This window comes from Helianthus annuus, chromosome 13 (genome assembly GCF_002127325.2).
Source record: "Helianthus annuus cultivar XRQ/B chromosome 13, HanXRQr2.0-SUNRISE, whole genome shotgun sequence".
Classification (NCBI taxonomy): domain Eukaryota; kingdom Viridiplantae; phylum Streptophyta; class Magnoliopsida; order Asterales; family Asteraceae; genus Helianthus; species Helianthus annuus.
Genome location: NC_035445.2, coordinates 111,209,878 through 111,215,877, shown reverse-complemented (window position 1 = coordinate 111,215,877; position 6,000 = coordinate 111,209,878).

Genomic DNA, 6,000 nt, shown 5'->3' with positions numbered 1-6,000 from the left:
GACTTACCTGGATTACCGCCTCACCGTCAGGTCGAATTTCAAATCGAGCTCGCTCCAGGAGCAGCACCCATAGCTCGCGCACCATATCGTCTAGCTCCATCAGAATTGGAGGAACTGTCAAAGCAGCTACAAGAGCTCTTGGAAAAGGGCTTCATTCGTCCAAGCTCTTCGCCTTGGGGAGCTCCAGTGTTATTCGTGAGAAAGAAAGACGGTACGTTCAGAATGTGCATAGACTACCGTGAACTGAACAAGGTCACAGTGAAGAACCGTTATCCTCTTCCACGCATAGACGACTTATTCGACCAGTTGCAAGGGTCGTGTTATTACTCCAAGATAGACTTGAGGTCTGGTTATCATCAGCTGAGAGTCCGGGATGAGGACGTCTCCAAAACTGCATTCAGAACTCGCTACGGCCACTACGAGTTTCTTGTCATGCCGTTCGGGTTAACGAACGTGCCTGCCATATTTATGGACCTTATGAACAGGGTGTGCAAACCCTATCTTGACAAGTTCGTCATTGTTTTCATCGACGACATCCTGATCTACTCCAAGAGTCAGGAGGAACACGAGCAGCATCTACGCCTTATTTTGGAACTCCTACGGAAGGAACAGCTGTACGCTAAGTTTTCGAAATGCGACTTCTGGCTTCGTGAAGTCCACTTTCTAGGCCACATAGTTAACAAGGATGGGATCCATGTCGACCCATCCAAGGTAGACTCGATCAGAAACTGGCCTGCACCACGTACGCCAACGGAAATACGCCAATTCTTGGGTTTGGCGGGTTACTACAGACGGTTTATTAAAGACTTTTCAAAGATTGCTCAGCCGCTTACACTACTGACACAGAAGGGTGTCACCTACCGTTGGGGCAACACGCAGGAACCTGCTTTTCAGCACCTAAAGGATAGACTTTGCAGTGCACCTATCCTCTCATTGCCAGAGGGCACGGACGATTTTGTGGTCTATTGTGATGCATCCATCCAGGGTCTTGGATGCGTGTTAATGCAGCGCGACAAGGTCATTGCTTACGCCTCGCGCCAACTTAAGATACATGAACGAAATTACACGACGCACGATTTAGAGCTGGGAGCTGTTGTTTTCGCACTCAAGATATGGCGACACTACCTGTACGGTACCAAGTGCACAATTTACACCGATCACAGGAGTCTCGAGCATATCTTCAGGCAGAAGGAATTGAACATGCGTCAACGACGATGGGTTGAACTACTTAACGATTACGAATGCGCCATCAAGTATCATCCAGGCAAGGCCAATGTTGTGGCTGACGCCCTCAGTCGAAAGGACACTTTACCTCGGCGCGTGCGAGCGCTGCAGCTTACGATTCAGTCTAGCCTTCCTGCACAGATACGAACTGCTCAGATCGAAGCATTGAAACCAGAAAACGTCAGGGATGAAGCCCTACGCGGCTCACGGCAACGACTAGAACAGAAGGCGGACGGCGCCTACTATGTAACGGGGCGTATTTGGGTCCCACTTTATGGCGGTTTGCGTGAACTTGTAATGGATGAAGCTCACAAGTCTCGCTATTCGGTACATCCAGGGTCGGATAAAATGTACCACGATATCAGGACTACTTATTGGTGGCCTAGCATGAAGGCCCACATCGCTACCTATGTCAGCAAGTGCTTGACCTGTGCGAGAGTCAAGGTGGAATATCAGAAACCAGCGGGCCTACTTCAGCAACCCCAGATACCGCAATGGAAATGGGAAGAAATTTCCATTGATTTCGTTACAGGCCTACCTAGATCTCAGCGTGGGAATGATACCATATGGGTGATCGTGGATCGACTCACCAAGTCTGCACACTTCCTAGCTATAAAGGAAACGGATAAGTTTTCCACTCTCGCAGACATCTATCTTAAAGAAGTTGTTTCGAGGCACGGAGTGCCCACTTCCATCATTTCGGATCGGGATGCACGATTCACGTCAGAGCTATGGCAAGCAATGCACAAATCTTTCGGCTCACGATTAGACATGAGCACAGCGTATCACCCTCAGACGGATGGGCAGTCTGAGCGAACGATTCAAACACTTGAAGACATGCTTCGAGCATGCGCTATTGATTTCGGCAACGGCTGGGAAAAGCACCTCCCTTTGGTGGAGTTCTCATATAATAACAGTTATCACACCAGCATACAAGCCGCTCCATTCGAGGCATTGTACGGACGTAAATGCCGGTCACCTCTCTGTTGGGCAGAGGTGGGGGATAGTCAGATCACGGGTCCAGAGATTGTAGTGGACGCCACAGAAAAGATTGCACAAATACGACAACGCATGGCGGCAGCACGAGACCGTTAGAAAGCCTACGCGGACAAGCGTAGAAAGCCTTTGGAATTTCATGTCGGGGACCGGGTTTTACTTAAAGTCTCACCCTGGAAGAGTGTGGTACGTTTTGGCAGACGGGGCAAACTAAATCCGCGGTATGTCGGACCGTTCGAGATCACTGAGAAAATAGGCAAAGTAGCCTACAGATTGAACCTACCAGCTGAACTCGGTGCAGTTCACAACGTCTTTCATGTGTCGAATCTGAAGAAGTGCCTGTCAGATGAGACCCTTATCGTTCCTTTTAAGGAACTCACTATCGACGAGCGGTTGCAGTTCGTCGAGGAGCCAGTTGAAATAACGGACCGGGATGTTAAGGTCCTCAAGAACAAGAAAATCCCTCTTGTCCGAGTTCGTTGGAACTCCAAACGTGGCCCAGAGTACACCTGGGAACGCGAAGACAGGATGACAGAAAAGTACCCCCAGTTATTCGGAACCAATGCAACCACTACTGAGGCTGAAGCTACTACTGCGGAATTTCGGGACGAAATTCCAGATCAACGGGGGGAGGATGTGACACCCCAGGAAAAACCAGTGAACGATACAACTTACCTAGCTCACTCAGTGAGTGCGTACCAAATTTCGGGACGAAATTTCTTTTAAGTTGGGGATAATGTGACAACTCGTATTTCACCGCCTTTTATAGTACGTATAACTGTTTGAACTCTTGTGAATACGTGAATTATATTGAGTGAATAAATGCTATGTGTTACGTGTTTATGTGATTGCGAGATATGTTTACTTAAACCGAATAGTAATTCGATTACATAAAAACCCACTCGGTCCATATAGTTGGACTCGAGACCATGAGATAGCCCAAGTGGGGGTTTCGGCCCACTTCCATTCCATACGTATACATGTTCACCCACACCTTTAGGGTTTTAGTTTCACAACTTTGCAATCAAGAACACACACACACCAAACACCCTCTCGACTCGGAACCGAAGGCAGCCGCATACTCTTCCACCGAAGCTCTTAGATTCGGATTATCCTTCTCTCATCTCGGTTAGTATAAAGCCTGCCGATTTCATGCTCGCTATGTATGATTATGTTATGGTGTTATTATTCGGATTGCATATAGGATTTTGTTACATGTTTTGTTGTGTTCTGTTGATCGACCCATGTTTATTGTGATTAAGATTCATATATTTTGGCTGCATGTATGGTTGTTAATCGGTCCGAATCAGGTGTTGATAACCGGCTGTGATGATGATGAATTGTGATTATGTGTTAGGTTGCATGATTAGTCCATAATTGATTAACCACATGATTAGATATTATGACTATGCAAACCGGTAATCGATTATTTGATGATGAGTATGAACAGGTTGAATGTGATATGAAACTGTTAAATTTCTGTGTTTGATCTGAAATCCGAAACTGCCTGAGTTGTTAGCTTGAATCACGGAATTAATTGACTAAAATTATGGAAAGTTGTTACATGCTCTGTTGCGACACAGATTGCGAGTCGATACCTTCAGTCTCGACTCGAGACCTCACACCGACACACAGCAGCACCAACCGAGACCGAGGTTGCGGGTCCAGTTGCGACTCGAGACCGAACAGTCTCGACCGGACCATGACAGCTCGAGACCAGCTCACTTGCGACTCGAGAACACCTCTGTTGCGACTCGAAACCTTCTTCGTTGCCACTCGAGATCTCAACACCATTATGACTCGAGATCGTTAGTCTCGACTCGAGACCGCGAACACTTGCACCTATTTGGACTTGCACAGTCATGAGCCCAATTGATTGGGCCGGATGCTTGGACTTCGTTAATTTACGTGACTTTGCTGTTGATGGACTGCCGTGATTATACGTGTGAATTGCCATGATTATACTTATGTACATTATGTGTAGAACGTACGTGCACTACTTGAATGCGAACCTGACTTGTATGATAACCATGCTAGGACGTGGTTGATCACCATATAGCTTACTTGAACTTTCTGTGTATCTGCCGAGCAAACCCAAGGTGAGTTCACACTCTTACCAAGGCATGGGATTCCCGGGGTGTTGGGAATGGGATTGAAGGAATGAGATTGACTAGATTTGTACATACACTGTTACTAGACTACCATACCATCGTCCTCGGTTGTGCAGGACACATACGTAAGACCTACGTATACTTATGCTACTCGCTATCCTCGGTTGTGAAGGATACTCACGTAAAACCTACGTGAACTTATACTCACTACTGCCTCGGTTGGGTCAGGCACTTACGTAAAACCTACGTAAACCCCCGCGTACTCCTATCCTCGGTTGTGAAGGATACTTACGTAAAACCTACGTAAACCCCATACGCGCTACTGTTCTCGGTTATGAAGAACACTTATGGTTACGTATAGTCTAGTGGATTAATAACATGGGAAGCCCCCACCAATAGAAACCTATATCGGCCCAGTAGAGCCACCTGATACTCATGAACTTACTCTTACGCATTTACTTTCTGTGAACTCGCTCAACTAGTTGTTGACTCTCTGCTGCATGCCTTGCAGGACCTTAGGTACTTTTGGAGCTTGCACAAGGAGGGGCGAGTCGTTGTGGGCGAAGGATCGTGGTTAATTATTAAACACTATTGACATTTCAAACGTTATTACTTATGCTGGGTTTCCTACATTAATGCTTCCGCTATACTTAACTATGTTGGTTTTGATAAACACCTTTCGTATTGATGGATAACTATTACTATTTAATTTCATGTTCAATATGATTGGTGGCTTGATCCTGGTCATGTCACGCCTCCAAGCGGTGGTACTCCGCATGTGGATTTTGGGGGTGTGACAACGTACGTGACTATTTTTGACCGTCAGATATATGTGATTATCACGCATGGAACCGATTTATCACACATGGGACTGATTTATCACGCATAGAACTGTTTTATCACGCATGGAACTCATGTATCAGATTATCACGCATGGATATAAGCTACTGAAAATAATCATGCATGTATTAACTAATCACGCATCCAATTAATCACGCTTTTAATCCCTGATCTGACGGTCAGGATTGTCCCGTACTTAATGTACTACGCCTAATGTATGTTAACCGCTATATATATATATATATACATATATATATATATTCTATTTGGTTTGTTTTTGAATGTGCTTAATTTATTTATTAGATCTTAAGTCCATTTAGTGTATTTGGTTTATATGGGCCTAGCCCAAATAACTTTGTTTAAAGTGGGTCAAGCCCAAATTAATTTGTAAGAGTGGGCCTTAGCCCAAAACATGTTTATAAAAGTGGGTCTAGCCCAATTTAGTTTATAATAGTGGAATTAGCCCAAATAATTTGTGTAAGAATGGGCCTAGCCCAAATCATTTTCTAAAAATGTATCTAATCCATAGTAATTTTATAAAAATTGGGTTTTTAGTCCAAGTATTTTTTTTTTTTTTTTGGTAAAGTGGGCTTTAGCCCAATTTTGACTAAGAATAAATTTTAGTCCAATATTTTGTAAAAGTGGGACTAGCCCAATTTTATATATGAGAAATGGACTCTAGCCCAGTTTAATTTTATGGACTCCTTTTAAAAATACAAGATTTGGGCCTAGTAAAAAATAATAATAATAATACTTGTATTTTTATAAAAATTTGGTTTTTATAAAAATCATTACTTATGCCATATATGAACCTTTTTAGTGCATGAGC